Source organism: Daphnia pulex, chromosome 4 (genome assembly GCF_021134715.1).
Source record: "Daphnia pulex isolate KAP4 chromosome 4, ASM2113471v1".
NCBI classification, from domain to species: Eukaryota; Metazoa; Arthropoda; class Branchiopoda; order Diplostraca; family Daphniidae; genus Daphnia; species Daphnia pulex.
The window spans coordinates 4790537-4808524 of record NC_060020.1 but is presented as its reverse complement, the minus strand read 5'-3'; the positions used below and the strand labels follow the sequence as shown (position 1 = coordinate 4808524).

At 42.4% G+C, this 17988-nt stretch overlaps 1 long non-coding RNA gene across 1 annotated transcript; it reads left to right on the top strand.

Moving 5' to 3' along the window:
* The first annotated feature begins 2809 nt into the window (after positions 1-2809).
* Positions 2810-5890, top strand: LOC124193111. Its single transcript, XR_006874047.1, has 3 exons — positions 2810-2889; positions 3051-3142; positions 3354-5890. It is a non-coding gene; the product is annotated as an uncharacterized LOC124193111 (long non-coding RNA).
* The last annotated feature ends 12098 nt before the right edge of the window (positions 5891-17988 follow it).

The window sequence follows — 17988 nt, the reverse complement described above, 5'->3', positions numbered from 1 at the left end:
TTGCAGATAAATTTACTGCAGGCCACTCTGCACCTATCTAGAGCACACTGCAATAAATATGTATGCGCGTATAAATATAGAAATAAGCGAGCGGCAAGACAAGCCAAAAGGAAGCCGGTGCTGGTGTGCACAGCAAGAATAGACCGTTTCCATACATAAGGATTTTTATTTTACCTATTATAGACACACACACACACACACTCCATAGCCTTGTATAGAGGTACAGTATATATAATATGTTCTTTTCCTTGCTCACATACATTAGCCTCCACGAATGACCAGAGGTCTGGCGCTGTACACGCACACACATTCTATTGAATACACTGCTGTGTGTGTGTGTGTGTGTTACTTGTATCCATCAATTCAGAGACACAGACGAGCCAGACACACACACAAAAGAGAGTCTGGTGTGATACTTTGAACATTTTCAAAAAAATCTAATTCAGATTTACTTGCCTTGTGTACACTACACCCATATTATTATTATTATTCGAATAATATAGTATAGTCTAAGCTTGGAGGTTGTTGTTATATTCTTCTTCTTTTTATTTTATTTTATTTCCTTTTTTTCTTTTGGTTGCGAACGCTTTTGGCTTTCGTGTTTCGGCTGCTGTGTACATGGGGGCCTGTCAAGAGGGGAGCCCCAGCACTTTTGGCTCAGAGGTGGAAATAAAAGAGAGACACACACACGAGCAGTACAAGTACAAAATAGACGTATAAGCGAAGAGGGGAGAAACTAGAAAGAAAAAGAATATATATAAATTTATATACATAAAATGTATAAAGGGAAAATAATATAAAAGGAGCAGCGAATGAAAACAGGGAAGTAACTGCGCACAAATACACAGCAGCAAAAGCGGAGAGAGAAAAGCAGCTCTGATATGAAAGAATATATAAGAGAGAGACACCAGCGTTCATATATAAAAAAAAGGCTATGTAATAGTGTTCCCCCCCCCCCCATATGGGCGTATGGGGAGGGATAGGAAGAGCCAATGAGGACGCCGGGAAAAGAGGTGGAAATATATGGGCGCGAGAGATATGTTTCTACATGGCCAGCAAAAGAGACTGGGCAGCACAGTCAGAATGACGCGGACGGCGGCCCAATTTATGCAGCAGCCGTCGGTCTATATAACGTGTTGTTCTCTCCCCATCTCTTTTTCTATTTTGTTTTTCTCCCTTTTGTGTATTTGTATAAGTAAATCCCTTTAACTCTGACTTGGCTGATCGCATTTGTACACCATCCATTTCGTCGGATTATTTGGAAATTCAAATTTTTTTTTAAAATCGCGGCATTTCCCATGTCGACATTTCCGATTGTTTTGTTGGGTTTTCTTCTTCTTCTTCCTCAAAATGGCCTTTTTTATCTATTAGACATACGTCGTCATCCGTCCGGTTGGTCCATTAACAAATGTTTCGCATTCCGATTTGATGGGAAATTCCTTAATTTTTCATTGAAGTCTGAAGACAAATTTATTTAAAAAGAAATTGGATTTTGATATCTTATTCTTATCATTGTGAAGAGGGAAAAGAAATCCGTCCTTGTGTAATAATCCAGGGACCTTGAATATCTGGTCGATCAATTTTTAATGACTCCTCCCCACTAATGGGATAGGATTTCCCCCTCCCTCCCTTCTTATACGAAAAATGGATTACAGTAATGTAAACGCTATTTGGCGGGCGGTTCGAATGTAATAAATTCCCGGAACCAAAACCAAAAAATGACACTTGATGAATATTCAAATTTTTCGTGTGTTGTGTGTGTATTATGTACGGGTATAGACATAATAAGATATTACATTTTTCTTTTTCAAAATGATATTGTGGAGGACTTTTCTTACAGACAGATAAGATAGGACACGAGAGGGCGGAATAATGAAAAAAGGAAAAAAAAAGAAAGAAATAGTATAGACGATAAGACATTGCCCGGAAAAACATTGTTAAACATGTCCCTCCTCATTGTGTGTGTGCTCCTTTTTCTCCATCATTCCACCTCCTTTACTCTCCTCCATTGTTGTTGGCCCGTCCGTCCGTCTCTCTGCAACTTGATCAAAGATTTCCCGACCACCCACCCACCTCTTTTATTCACATTAAAATTTGTAAAATAGAAAAGAACATGGCGGAAATGGCAAAGGGTAAAAGAAAAGAGAAAAAACCGTCTGTGTATTGTCGTGGGGGAGTTTGATGTCCGTCTATCTACGTCATCCAAGTTCTCCTTAACCGAACAGAAGAAGAAGAAAACAAAAATCCAAATCCCGTGTCCTTTTTTTTTATTGGGAACGGCATCAAACCCAAACAACAAAAAAAGAGAATGGGCTGCTGCTGCTGCTGCCGGCAGACTCTCCACAGTGAGCTGTACACACTACTGACGAAATAAGGCTGATGTGAGTACACACAGTGTGTGACGTAAGTCCCTAGTTTGCTCCGGTGCAGGGGGGGCACTTGATTGGTTGCTGACGTCCTTTCTTCTCGCTCTACAGCCGACAATGCGCGATCCTTGTGTGTGTGTGTCCACGTCCGTCCGCGCTCGTGGCCGAAAACAACAAGACGCATCTGCGGGTTTCGTGCACATTTTTTCAATTGTTTTTTTTTTTTGGGGGGGGGGGAGTAATAGGGCTTAATGAGTAATAAAACTTGATGAGGCGAACTATTGGATATTAAAATAAACTCCGGTTGGGTGAGAAAACCGATTTGATCGTTTTTGAGCGGTTTGGAATTAGAGGGGGGTCAATTTTTAATCTATCGATATCTTAGTATGATCAATTAGAAGATTAGTGTCGTCTGCTTTAGTTTTATACTTTTTGTTTACAAGTTTCGAATTAAAAGAATTGAAAAAAGGGTCGTGTTATCTCTTGTAGAATTGCTCAATACACACTCTGTGCTGTTTGGCAGGTAAATAAAACTAAGAATACTAATAGAATGTTTATGGGAGCTGAAATAGAAGAGTTAAACCTGTTCCTAGTTTGTGAGTCCCCGACTAGCATATATTTAACATGTATCCATTGTCGATGCATGGCAGTTTGTTTGTACTATATAACCTTTCAATTGTGCAGATTTGAGACCAGAGTCAGCCCTCATAACTAAAAGATATGCCAATTTTGTTTGGGCTGCTATTGACCTGTCATCAGCAACAATCATCGCTTGGGTAATGATTTTTCGTTACTTATACTAACCTGTGATATCTGCTAGATATTTTAATGATGGATCACTAATAGTATCAATGCAGTGTTTTAATGTAAATCTTAAATTCTCCTATGTATTAACAATTAGGGTTTACCCAGTGTCACATTTTGAACATTTCCTTAAAGTTGTTTCTGTCAATATGTTTCGTAACCCATTTTTCATTTTATTTTTAGATAAACAGCATCCCGTTTCATTGGAGATACTGCCGATGTTGATCGTGTTAAGGATCTCTTCTTCCCTTTTCTTCGTGTCCTCGTGTACACCCATGTGTGTGTGGGTGGCCTAGTGTACATTTTACTATTCTTCCGGATGGATCACTTGTGGATGTCTGGCCGTACATTTCCCGGGCACAAAGGTAGGACCAATTAAATCTTTATTCTTTCTTTTTGACTATTCGATGGCATTGGTTATAAATCGTTAGATAGTAAGGAATACGATTATTTCTGAGCTATGCGCGGTTGACTGGAACTGTTTTCTCTCTTGTCATTTTTGTTGACTCAGTCAGGGTTCATTGAATACCGGTAACTCATTTGTAGAACGACTGCAAATCAGACCCGGTTTTGTACCTCACAACTTTCTCTGTAGGTAAACAATTAAATTCAAAAAATGTTCAACTTCAATTTAAACACGCCAAGAAAAGTTCAATTAGAAAATTGAATGACCTGCCGCCACACTGGCACGTTCTATCGTGTCACCGGCAATTGCGTATAAAAAAAGAACCCAATGGCCACACAAAGAAAAGCAATATTCAGATACAGGAATAGAAATGTTATAATTTACGTCATTGTTTTTTATAAAATTCACGTCGCCAAACGGAATTTTATTTTTTTAAATACGAACGAACGAACGAAAAATCTAAAGTCCAAAATCAAAATCGATAAACCCGTGCTGTGTGTGTGTGTGGAGTGAGGGTTCATTGAATGCGCAACTGAACTTTGGTCCTTGGACGGCGGAGTCCAAAATACGGAGATCGACTGTACATTGTTTATCTCCGTGTTCCGGACTCTCTCTCGCTCAAAAATTTGAAATGGAAATCGACGGTAACAACAACAAATTCCATTGAGGGAAGGAAACAGAAAACAAAAAAAGTTATTTGTTTGCGCGCGTGTGTGTATCGATTCCGGCTAAAAACAACGAAAAAAGAACCCAGCATAGCAGCAGGGCCGTCTGATGTTTTTCATTGAATGGGGTCCACGGGTCTTTTCTTTTTGTTTTTGTTTTATATTTTTTTCCTCGTCCAATTCTTCCGCCCGCTCCTTTTGGCTCAACCCGCACTTGATTGCGTACACACAGTACACACACCGCGCCCACTTGGCGGACCGTTGCGCCCGTGTGTCTCCCCTCCCATCTCCTACTTTACCACCACCTCCTTGGAACTGGACTCTTTCCGTCATTTTGCCACGGCCACCACCACTACCCCGAGACGCCCCCAATCAACAGAAACTCTCCTCCTCCTCCTTCTTCTTCTACCCGTGATTAACCAACAATTGAACCGAATAGTAAAAAAACTTTGGATTATTAGCTCTCTCTCCTGAACCGAGATTTTCTATTATTATTATTATTGTTATTGGACTAGTGGCGAGAGAGAGAGAAACGAGCAACGAATTCTTTCCCCCTCGAAAAATCCCAGCATGGCAGCAAAAAAGATGTCACGGTCACGTGATCTCTCCCGCGCCGTCCAACTTCTTCTTCTTCTTTTCTGGCCGATTTGTTCTTCTTTTTGAAAAGAATGCTGCAGCTCTATTTTCAGCTGGTTCGTGGAAATCAAAGGCAGCAGGCTAAAAAGGGTAAGGAAAAAAAAAAACAACAACAACAAAATACCGACCAACAACCCAAAAGTGTATTGAGAGCCAAACAAAACGAAGGGAAAAAGAAACACGAAATGAAAAAGAAAAAGAAAAAAATAAAGGCGCCGAGAGTTCAGTCATTTCGTGGAGGTCTGTGTGATATGGCCGCCGCCACTGCTCGTGTGTGGGTCTCTCTGCAAGGCCGAAGCGGCAACCTAGCCCCGGGCTAAGTATGCGCTCTCCCGCAAACGGCTATCGACAGACGACTGTTGAAACCATTTGCTTCCATGTCTTTTTTTTCTTCTTCTTTCCTTCTTTCATTCTTTCTTTCTTTCTTTCCTTTTTTTTATTACTTATAAATAGTCCCCACCGAAAACGAAAAAAAAAGAAGATAAACCGGCCAATGAATTCCAAGCGACCGCAAACGAGGTCTTAAATGTCTTTCTTCTATAAAAGACGAAGGAGAACAGTTTCCAATTCTCGAATCGTCTATTTGATATTTTTTTATTTTTTTTTACAAGTTGTGTCATTAAGGGAAAGGCGAGTTGATCGACCAGCGATAACAACGGGAAAGAAAAGAAAAAAAGAACAAGTCGGAGATTGCAATGACAAGGCACTCGGCTGGAAAATAAACAGAAGAACACACAAAAGAATTTATACAAGAGCTATAGGGAGAGAGAGTTGATTCTATTTTACCTTTTTTTTTCAAAAAATAAAAATAAAATACTATCTCCTCCTCCATCTAGGATGGTTTATAGTCGGTGATGATGTCATCATTCATGGAATCACCGATGATTTATTCGATGTCACGAGGGGACTATGCCGGGAATAGATGTGAAGAGGCCGCCCAAGGCGGGAGCGATATTTCCCCCCACAGTCTGCCACATCAAACCAACAAAAGAAAAAATGATAATAATAATAATAATAATAATAATAATAATGACGATAAGAACTTGGAAGAAAAGAGACGGACAAAAGAGGCAGCAGCACAGCAACTTCGTCTGCCTATGTACGTAGATAGTAGGCACAGACAGAACAGGGCCGGTGGGCTTATATTTAACTTAATACCTCGAGTATAGTCCTTTTTTTTTATTCAATTGCGTTTGGCGACCAGAGAAATTAAAAAAGAAGAACAAGTCTACCAACCGACCAACCCCTCACAAAAAAAAAGGCTGTCGAGAGAGAAAATGTGAGCCTGGACGAGAGAAGAAAAGAAGTTGCAAACAACAATTAAAAAGAAAGTCGCCCGCTCCGCAATTCAGCGCCAGCCAAAATAGAGAAATCGCGCACGTTTTCGTTGGTTGGTTGGCCGGTCGCTTCCGCTCCCGAGCGCGACGCCAACGACGCTCTACTCGTCACATTGCCTACTTCTTTTTTCTTTCTTTCTTTCTTTGTATATACACATCTATCTTTATCCTTTTTTCCCTTTTTTGTTTCGTGTTTTGCGCCAAAAAAGACTAGACAAGAAAGAAAAAATCTCGGCTGGGCGTACAGAAGAGTTTTTGGACTTGTACTTTTTCTTCTTAGCCCTCCCCCATGATAAGGTAACTAGAGTATGACCCAATTCAAATCTGCCCTCTTCTATGTCTCTCTTTTTTCTTTCTTTTTCTTCTTTTTTTGGTTCAGCCGTTCACGGCTAAATGAATATGAGAAACAGTCCGCGAGTTTTTTGGTTGTTTGGCCGTTCCAACTTTAACGGGCCGTCCTATATAGCGCGGCTATTTACTTGGTGTAGAGCAGTGGTGGTGATGGTGGGGCTACTGTTTGGGCATATGCATTGATTACAAGTCAACGTGCTGTTGGGGACTTGTTCTGTACATGTAGAGTGTGCAGTGCATATAGGGCGCGGTGGCCGTGGGCGGGGGATGTGACCAACAGTTTCGAGCGCTAGGGAGGTAACGTAACGAGCCGGCCCGCTTATTGCAACCATCGGCCGTCTGTCACCCACGCTCCTTGCCCTTTTCGACTACTAGACTTGTGTATGCTCTTGGATATCTCCCATACTATACACACACAAGAGGGAGGAGGAAGTAGATGACTGCGGGAGGCTAATACTTACTCCGGGGCCAACTCTGACTATTGGAGAGTCAAAGGCAATGGCGACTAGATAGGAGCGACTACATACGTAGCTTAAAAACATCAATACTCTCTCTGCTGCTGTATATACATCTCTCTCTCTCTCTCTATCTATCCATCTATCTGGTGTATACAGCTATTGATAGACGGTCTATTGGCAATCGATAGTTTGAACGAGGTCTTTATTATATTTGCGACGAGACGCGTATCAGCAGTTGACGTTTCGTTCCATTTATTCACCACGGCGCATTTATTTCCTTAAATAAAAAAAATAGTTTCTTCTTCTGATTCGCCAGTTATTTTTTTTAAAACAGACGAACGAAAAAATAAAATGTCGACTTTTTTCCTTCTCTCAATCGAATCGCTCTCATTTGCTTGTATCGGGTTGAGAGAGAGAGCAAAGCAGTTGATGGCATTGATCAACAGCCCTATATAAGAATGAAACATCAGCCCTATAGGATAAAAAAGAAGCATAGATATTTATAATACTATATTTTTCTTTTTTCTTTCTTTCTAATAAAGCGCGGATGGCTGGTTTCAAAAGTCTCTTCTCCATTTTCTATTTTATTTCGCTCCTTATTTTTTTTCTTCTATCTATATTCCTCGACTCGCTTATATAAACCGACGGTAGGGTAATAATAATCATCTTTCTTTTCTCTCTCTCTTTCTCTCTTTCGTCTGCCTTCTTATTCTTTTTTCTTTTTCCCCTTACGTCCCCTTCTTCTTCTTCTTCCTTCTTTTTGTGCGTGTGTTGTCGAGTTCTTGACGGCTGGAACGCTGGCGATGCTGGGCGAGAACAAGCCGGTGAAGAATGCGCACCTTGACGCCGCCCACTGAATCAACGAGCGAGCGAGCGAGCGCTCAACTCGAGAGAAAAGAAAAAATAAGAAAATGCCTCGGTTGCTGCTCTCTGGTGAAATCTCGATTCAAAGAAGAAGAAGAAGAAGAAGAAGAATGTGCCAGACTAAATATCTCCGGGTAGCTTATGACTAGTAGAAGATTTATACATCTAACCCTATACCCACAACGTTTAGAGCTATGGAGAAGGGGCCCATCTACAAACATCCATCTCTTGTTTCTTTTCTTCTTTTTCTTCTTTTTCTGATTCTTTTAGCTCTTCTCTTCCATCGTTGACAGCGCAGGAACGTTTGCCCTGCAAGGGAAAATCATTTCTACCCTCTCGCTATAGACCCAATATTGTCTTTTTTAAAGGTCTTTTTATAAATTTTGGGGTTAAAAAACGGACCAGTGCTGGTATAGTGCGCGTAATAAATAAAATATTTTAGCATTTTTTCAATTTAGATTTATTTGTTAGTTCTTTTTCTTTTCTTCTTTGCGTTTCTTTAGAGAGTCTTTTCTTTCTTTTTTCGCCCCTTTTTATGTGCGGCCGTGTGTGTGTGTGTATACACTCCCCTCAGGAAATGAAAGAAAATATCACGACGCACCATTTTGCGCCTATAGCTCTTCTCCAGTCTCTCTTCTCTCTTCTTCTCTTTGTACCAGTGCTGCTGCTGCTGCTGCTGCTGCACCATAAGGGACGTCGTCGTTCCTTTTTTGGGATCAAAAACGAAAGAAATAGAAGAAGAAGAAGAAGGTTGACTTTCTTCTTTTTCCCATCTTATACAAGTTCCTCCTTCTCCCTTCGGGGAAGAAGCGGGGCTGGTGGGTGGGTGGCAGCGAAAAATAACAACACTGGGATCTCTCCTCGTTGGAGACGCTGCCGACGCCCGCCGAGGATGAGAGAAGAGAGAAGCATCTCCACGGCCCTCCTCCCTTCTCCTTTCTCCTCATTGATCTCTCAATAGATAGAAGAAAGAAAAAAAGAAGAAGAAGAAGAAGAAGACGAAAGAAGAGCAGCATATATATATATACAGGGGGGAAAAGAAAAACCTATATACGTATAGTCGTTCGTTTCCTCCTCTTTCACACAGAGACCTATCCATCAGCTAGGATCTCCTCTCTCTCTCAGTCTCTCTGGTGTGCCATCTTTTTTTCTTTCTTTCTCCTTATTTTCCCTCTTTCTCTCTTTCTCTCCACCAGCAGCAGCAGCAGCATCACTAAAGCATCTTCTATATATATGTAAGTTTGTTGCTGCTTCAACTTATTTGAAGACCTTCTATCTCTTTTTCTCCCTTCTTCTCCGCCCCGCTTTTGCGCTCTCTTCTATTTATTTTATTTCGTCCTTTTTTCTCTCTTTATATATATATATATATCCGACACGGTTTCCACGTGTGTGTCTGTGTGTGTGTGTGTGTGTGTTTTCTTTTCTTTCTCTCTACAATCTTCTTCGTCGTCGTCGTCGTCTTCTCTGTGTGTTTAAAATACCCCGACATTTTCGGGAGCGTTTCTTCTTGATATTTCAGCGGCCGCAACAATATAGTTAGTCAACCAATGCGGACGCACGTATATTATAGTATATATATTTATATTGATGTTGTTAGAAGACAGCCAAGGAGCCAAGGAGCTTTAACCCTGTTTCGATGTTCTCATTCCCGAGCTTTTTTATTTTTTATTTTTTGAATTTTTTTATTTTTCATTTCAAAATTTGTCGGTCGTATTTCATAAATATATTCCGGGCTAGTAATTATCTAGTAGATAGCGCGCGCGTTCGCGCTCGAGGTTGATTTTTTTTTTGGGTGGAAAATTTATCAAAACAAACAAAATGAAGTGAAAATGAATTCGGGCGATGAGCGGCCGCCGCCGCCGCCACCGCCACCGCGCGCCGGGCCGGGCCGTCATGCAAAATATCTGCGCCTCATTCATCGATCCGTTCCCATTTTTCTTCTTCGCGCTTCTTCTCTTTTTTATTTATTTTATTTTTGTTCTTCCCTCCCTCCCGCCCGCTATAAATAAATTTTCTAAAAATTTTATTCTCTGGGTTTTTTCTTTTTTCTTCTTCTTCTATTATGATTGCGTCACGCGTTATTTTTCATTTTGTTTCTTTTTTCTGTACACCGAAAAAGAAATCGACCAACAAACTGAAACATTTTTCTTTTTTCAATTTTCGTAAATGAGTAAACGGCTGCGTATAATGAGCCCCCCTCGTTTCTTCTTATTTTCTTAAGGGATCGACTCTTGTCGTCGAAAACATCTTCTGAAGTAATCAAATAAAAAGGACCAAAACAAAACAAAACAGTGACAACAACGTCTCCATGGCGACGGGCCCACAAAATCTGCCGCCCCTAAAATAAAAGTAGATGAAGAAAAAGTCGAATAGGAAAAATTCGTTTTTTTTTAAGAAGAAGATATTAAGACACAGCGCACAGCATCGCGGTGGTGTGTAGTATTATCACGCTGGCAATTTTTTGGGGTTGTTGTTGTCGTGACTCCCGAGTCAACGTTCCTTCTTTTTTTCTTTTTATTTCTCCTCCCCGCGCGGCTCCTTTTTTTTCTTTTTGCCCATCTGTCCATCGCCCGGAAGGCCAGCATCATCTATACATAACGGGACCAATTATATTATATTACTTGCGACCGAGAGTTTTGTGCTGCAATATGTCCAGGACCTGGTTCTTTCTTTCTTCTTCTATTTTTCCTCCGGTGATTTGAAGCGCAAAAAAATAAGAAAATTATCCGAAAAGACGAACCAACTGTGACGGGTTTTATTAGACGTAATAATAGTGTCACATGTAGCGGCCCTGCTGCCACCAACCCTCCTCCTCTCTCCTCCGCCCTACCTCCTAATCTATAAAATAGACTTGCGGTATTTGATCTGCTAGCTCCTTATAATAAAGACGGTTAGGGTCTCCTCCTCTCTACACTGGTTGAATGTAGACATGTCGAGCGCCAAATGACGCAATCATTCCCCAAAAGATGATGATTTCGGCTCTCTCTATTCTCTTCTATCCCATCAAAATGAAACAAGCCAGAGATCCAAAATACATCAAGGAAAACGAGCTCCTAATTTAGATCTGATGATGGCAACCAAAACGGGTTGTTATTGACACATTGAGGAATGCCCGGGTGACTACTACCAGACTGTATTATACTGCCACCAGTTAGGAGCTCTAATATAGAAACGATCTCTCTATCTATTTTGTACATTTGTTCTTTCCGTTGTTTCCGTTTTAAGAAACACACGTGCGGCACGAGTCCAAGCGATTTTCACCCGTTTTCTTCTTCTTCTTGTGATTGATTGGCACATCAAGCCCAGGGAGAGACAAGATGAAAGAGAAAGAAGGAAAAGTTCTCTTTCTATAATAGCGTAGGCCTATGGAATGAGATTCGTGTGTGTGTTTAGTCTGAAGGGATGGATGAGTCTCATATTGATGCCTTTGATTGCAAAAAGCCAATGTAACGCGTGCGCTTTCTTCCCGCTCGTCCCGGCCCGGCCCGGCCGTCCTCTTCATCATCCCGCGTTTCTCTCTTGACGAGTTCTCCGTCTTCCATCGACGTTGCCTCCGCTCATATTCCCTCCCGCCCGTCTATCTTACGTAGGCAGCCATGGCGAAATGAAGCAGGCCTCCTTCCTAGACACCCCCCAAACTCTTTTTTGGCGTCCGACTATATATCGACGAGTTTGCGATGGCGAAAGCCGAGCCGAGAATAATCAAAGGGGCGGCAACGATTTTTGAAAATCAACTCGCAAAAGTTCAAACGGTGAAAAGGCGCCCAAGACACAAAACGGGCGCGCGTCTTTCAAATTTCGGGAGCGCAGAGTGAAATCCCAGTCAACTCTTCTTCTTCTATTCTCTCCTTTGTTTCAGACTTTTTGATTTCATTTTTCCAGTTTGACTTTTAATATCAAAGTCGATTCTCGTTTTCTATTCGAAAGGAGGAGACGGGCGGAGTGGGCGGGCCGTTTTGGCTCTCGGCTTCTGCGAAATGCGAATGCGAAAATGTCTGACAGCGTCGATAGATCCGTGCGGAAGCGCAAGTGCCAGATATAGGCCAGCAGCAAAGCAACAGGAATGAACAACAACAACAACAACATCGGTGGCGGCAGAGTCTCCGTGTCACTTGCGTGTTAGGTTGGGGGGACGGGCGTCGAATAAATAAGAGACGAGTTATTTTCTTTCCCCAATAATAAAAATAGGAAAAGCGAATTGAGAGAGAAAGAGGGAAATGGTGGATAAATAAGTCAGCGCCGAATAAGGTGGCGGCGGTGGCGCTGGCGAACCGGACGGACGTCGCGACGCCTGTGCCATTGCGTTTCTCCCTCCGCCCAGACAGACTCTTTTTTATTTCTTTCATGGCACGCCGCCTCTCTCTCTCTCCCGTGGCAGCACTCATTACCATAAGCGGCAACGCAATGGGCGCACCCCACCCACTCGCCTCCATCGCTTCACCCACCGACGACGACGACGACGACACACAATAACAACAGCATCAAAACAGGAGCTGCTGCTGCTGCTGCTGTGCGGCCGACCCTTTCTATTGCGCTGCTGCCACCTCTCCCTTTTCTACATAGATTTCCGCCTCTTCTTTCTTTTCTCTTTTTCTTCCTTTTCTCTCTTCATCGGTTCCGGTGACGCCATTGCCCCCTCGATTCCACCCCCACCACCCCACTCTCTTTGCCCTGTGAAGCCTCTAAAGATATCGATCGCAAGGAGGAGGCAGCAGCAGCAGTAGAGGGCCAGCTCCTTTTTATTTCGTGAGAGAGAGAGAGAGGGGGGAACAGCCCTTCTCTTCTGTCCGTCTGTTTCTCCTTCTCTCTCCATCACGCCACCGGAACTGGTGCGGATAGCAATTCCAACCCTATGTTAATCAACCCAACTCTCTCTCTCATTCTCATTCTCTCAATCTCTTTCAGACTCTTTTTTCTTTTTCTTCTTCGTCTTTTTGATTTCCTCGTCTTTGTCAGCCGGCCTTGCACATCAAGGAAGGCTAAGATCCGCCTTATTTGATTTGTCTCTCGCAGGAGAACTTCTCACTCATTTCACCCCGTGTGTGTGTCTTTTGAGATTTTTCATATCCGCATTCAAATTTCCCGCCGCCCTCGGGGATGGGGGGGATTTATTTTTTTAAACGCATTACGTCGATAGGTGAAATGCGATGATGTTACACAACAGTTTGTGTGTCGACATGGAGCTTCATAAATCAAAGACACCGACAAAGTATTGAAAGGGATAAGCGAATTCTCCAGCAGCTCAAAAAATAATAAAAATTAAAAAAAAACCCAGTTTTCAGGTTGTCGTGAAGAACAAGAAGAAGAAGCCAGTCAGTCATGTTAAGACATAGCTGCATGTGCCGGCCATAGTTCGATACGTATAGTAGTAGGTGGCGGCGTGCTTTATGGCACTCACCAGCACAGCCACACGAAGCCGCCCTACTTTCATTTCTCGTCATCCATCCATAAAATATAGACAAAAGGCAGCAGCAGCTAGACTAGAGGAGCCCAAACCAGCGGAGGAGCTGGAGCGACTCTATATACATATGACGTATAGCAGCTCCGGAATATATCAATTGATGTAGTATATGGAAGAGAATAAGCCCAGAGAAGAGCGTATAGAGAGAAAGGGGGGCTTCCAGCTCGCTCGGCTCTGACTTTCCCACGCATAACCTATTGACCAATGCTCTCTCTAGCTGTGTGTAATATCTCTCCCTCTCTCTCTCTCTTGCATTTCACCAATCTGATGTTTGTGTGTGTGTGGATGGGATCTAGATGCCGTGGAGGGTGTTCCGTCAAGTAAAAGAGAAGTGCATCTATTTAGCTGCTCTCTCCCCTCCCCGCTCTCACATGAGCAACAAAAACGAGCAGAGAGAAAGAGGGTGGGCTGCTGGCAGAGACGTGTGTGGAACAAGAAGAAATTCGAAGGAATTCTTTGGCCTTCCAGAAGGGACAAAAATGGGGCTCCTTCTTCTTCTTCTTCTCTTGTTGTTGTTTGTTTGCATGGAGGAGATGGAGAGAAACTGGATGGATCCAATACAATCCAGTCGTCTTTATTATATTCCACTTTTTTCTTTCTTTTCTTCCTTTTTCTCTGAGGAGGAACCCATAAGGCTTTTAGTGTGCGGCTGCATTTTCTTATAGACATTTCCCTTTTGTTCGAGAAGAAGAAGAAATCCCATCCGACTCTCTCGTCGCACACACACAAAACCCAAATGTCTCTCTCTTTCCTTTGGATTTCAGTGCTCGCATGATGTAGGTATATACGTATAGAGCACAGACTCTTGTGTGATTTATATAGTATCATTGCCTGTATATTCTAAACGCTACGAGGGATAACCAAAAACACAGGCCCGGCGGCTAGATATGTATTGACGCCCCCCCTCCCAAAAAATACAAGAAGGAAATACATTGAACCGCACACGTACTATCGAAATATTCTTCGACATTCTGCGGATATGACACCCGACTTTATATACTATATACATCTACATACCGCTACACACACAACTCATCGCCATTTGCATGATTATTATTTGTTTTGTCTTTTTATTTTGGTTTTTCCCTCCCTTTGGCAGCAGCGCTGGGCTCCCGCACTACATTTGAGATATGTTTCGTGTTTGCTTTTGTTTTTGTTTGTCTTTCATATATATTGGAGGATATAAAGCAACGCGGAATGAACGGGGAAAAAACGAAAGAAAAAGGGAGACCGGATCTAGGTCGATACTACGTTTAACTAGTATATGCACGCTGCACACACACACACAGTGAGAAAGAGAAGTCTCGTCTAGCATTTCCTGTCTGTCCTCGGCCGTTTCGACGCTCGAGTTTTTCTCCCTCTATATATACAGACATGCATATCCTATGAGTGGCTCTCTCTCTCTCTTCCTTCTGTCGATGGATCGACGCGAGCAACACACATCTACGGATTCCTCTTCTTCTTCTTCCTCTGTTTGTATTATTGTCGGGGGTTTATCTTCCTCGTTTCTCCCCTCACCAACACGGGCTCAACTTGTTGACAGGAAGTGTCTCTCTCTTCTCTCTTTTCTCTCTGTGCTCTTTTTCGTCCCTCAACCCAAAAAACTTGGACCGACATCGACGTCCTCGGCCCGGTCTCTCCCTTACCAAGGACACAGACAACAAGAATAAAAGGAAAGAGAGACGGACGGTTCGACAAAAAGTTTTTCTTGTCGATTCCAATGGCTTCCGAAGTTGCACGCGCGCCGAGAAATGGCGGCCGGGAGCGCAACAACAGGGCATCCGATTCCCCTTACTATGTAATATTGAATCGATTTAAATAAAAAAGGTTGATTATCCTTTGACATGTTATTATCTGGATTGGAGACTTAAGTCGGAGCAACCAACACACACAAAGAGCTTGTCGCCCGTGTGGGATGTGTGTGGCCCCCAATGTCTTGTCTGTTGTGTGTCTGCTGTCTGTGTGTGGGCTCTTCACGAAGATACAAAGTGACGGATGACGTCGCTCATTGTTCCGATGGTGGTGGTGGTGGAGGTCGACGGTGTGTGTGTGTGTCGAAAGGTCAGCCACTTAACAGGAAAACTTGTTATCCCACTTCACGGGCATGATATTTGAGTTTGAGTGGATTCAGTGGCGGAATTCTTTTCATTTTTCCGGTTTTATTTTTTGGGGGAATAGAATCGCGGATGTAATATGAAAGTAGCGGGAAATGAAACCGGAGAAACGATGCGCAACGTGACAAATAAAAAAAAAATGTTTTCTTCTTCTAAACAACAACAACAACAACCTTTTGGATGGTTGGCGGTGTATAATAATATCCCGACCGACCACCTTGGAAGCCCCGGTGTAGAGACACAAGTTAGACCGGGAGAGAGAAAGAAAAGAGACTCACGATGACGAATTGTGCGCGCGGAGAGAAAGCGAAACAAAAATAAAAGGGAGGGGGGGAATAATAATGTAATAATATAACAAGTCGGGAGAGAGGATGGGAATCTAAGCTACCGACCGAGTGATGTCACGTAGAGAGAGAGCGCCTCCATATCGAACCCCGAGAGTGCGGAATTTGTTGGCATCATTGCATTAGCCAATTCTTCTTTTTTCTTCCTATTTAAACCATTTGAGTTTCTTTGTTTTTTCTTTTTCTTTCGCTGGAGGGTTTGAGTTGTTCCGAACAAACTGTGGAATGTCGTGAATGTGCGCCCGACGAGGGCGAACGTCGAGAGCGACGGGGCGTAGCGCCCGTCATCACCCCAACATATTCGTGCGCGTTTCAACTTTCCCGCTCCGCATACGAGTACTACATGTAGGGGTAGCAGCAGCAGACGACGTGTTGGCCCAGCACCTTCATTTTTCCCCCCGTCAAAGACAAAATAAAAATAAAAAAGAGAAGCTCTAGCGCTGTCCGCGTTTGTCTTGTCTTTTTCTTTCTCTTTTTTGGGTTGAATTGCGGTGGCCTCTCCAGGTGAATGAAACTTGGTGGAAGGAGAAACGCACGGCATGAAAAAAAACAGGCGAAGGAAAAACAACAACCAAAAGAAAAAAGGGAGAAAGAAACGAATCCGCAGGGTAATGACAACAACAACAACCGAAAGAGAGTCAGCCTCGTTTTTTTCTTGTTTGAATTTTTATTTTTTCTTCTTCTTTTTTTTCTTTCCTTTTTTTTATGTATTTTGAATATGGCGCGCGGTGGAGCGAGTCGTGACTGTGGCAGTCGATTGTTTTAATCACATCATCTCCGGCTGGTCCGACACACACAACACGAAAGAAGAAGAAGAAGAAGAAGAAAAGGTGAATACGTTAAAAAATAAAGAAAGAAAGAAAGAAAAAAAGGCGTTTGGAATGTGTTCGACACGAAGACAACGGCAGAAAGAAGAAGAAGAGCCCACCACCACCACCATCACCACACAACAACAATTTCAGAAAGTATATAGAGTTTGGAAGAAAATAAGAGAAGATAGAAGCAGTTGAGAGGGAGAAAACAGGGACACCTTTTTTCTTTTTTCGGGGTCGTAGGTCACCTGTCAAAATATTTCTATCAAATATAAAAAGTTCCTGAAGGGGGGAACAAGAAGAAGAAGAAGAAAAAGTTGGTTGGAAAATGTCGTCTAGTTGTTTCCGTCTTCTTCTTCTTCTTCTTTTCACTCTGTGTGTCGTCGTCCCCTTCTTGTTTTCCACGTGTTATTTTTTCTTTCTTTCCTTTTTCTTTTTCCTTTTTTTGCTGGTTAAATTAAAGCGACCAGCAAAGTGTGAGAGAGCGGAGAAGTGAACAAATCCCGTTGCCTATTCCTCGACGAGGCTAATGGCCTCTGCTATTCAGTCGCGTTGGTTTCGTTTCTTCTTTCTTTTTTTCCAGATTCTTCTTCTTCTTCTTCTTTTTTACAAGATTTGCTGCCGCCGCCTTCCCATTGGATATAACAAGTTGAACAACACAACAACAACACACCCAAAAGCAGAAGAAGAAGAAGAAGAAGAAGAAGAAGACGAAGAAAAGAGAGAAGGGACCGAAAACATTGAACAGCACAAACTGCTAATCGAATACCATCAAGCGGATTCGACTGCAGAGCATGGCAGAGCCATGGCATCACATCCGGGCGCAATGTCTTTTAACGCCTTAAAAAGAAGAGAATAGACAGCAAGAGACTCTGTGTGTGTAGTGTGTAGAGCGAATAACCTTTTCTTCTTCTTCTACTTCTTCTCGCATTTCTTTTTCTGTGCGGAGCGGAACCAAAACAGATTTTTGGGTTGTTGTTGTTGTCAACATTTTTATTTTTATAGAAGAGGCGGACGGCCGGGGGTAGAATTCAATGGTCACACAGTATAATCATTGAATGTACCATGTATATAAGAATGTAAACCATCACATGTTTTTTTTGTATGGGTTTCTCTACTACTACATCATATGAATGAATGAAGGATCATTTCGAGCAGAGGGCAAACTTTCAATAGATTTCCAAGGTAAAAGTCAAAAAGAGGAGAAAAGTTTATCGATCAACTTTTAATTTTTTATTTTAAAATGATAATCCCAATTCCCAACAAGAATGTCGACAAAGTTTAGCCGTGACGTAGGAGGGGCTCGATGACGTGGGGGATATATAGTCGTAGTGGGGGGAAACTAAATACTAGAACAATGACACCACACA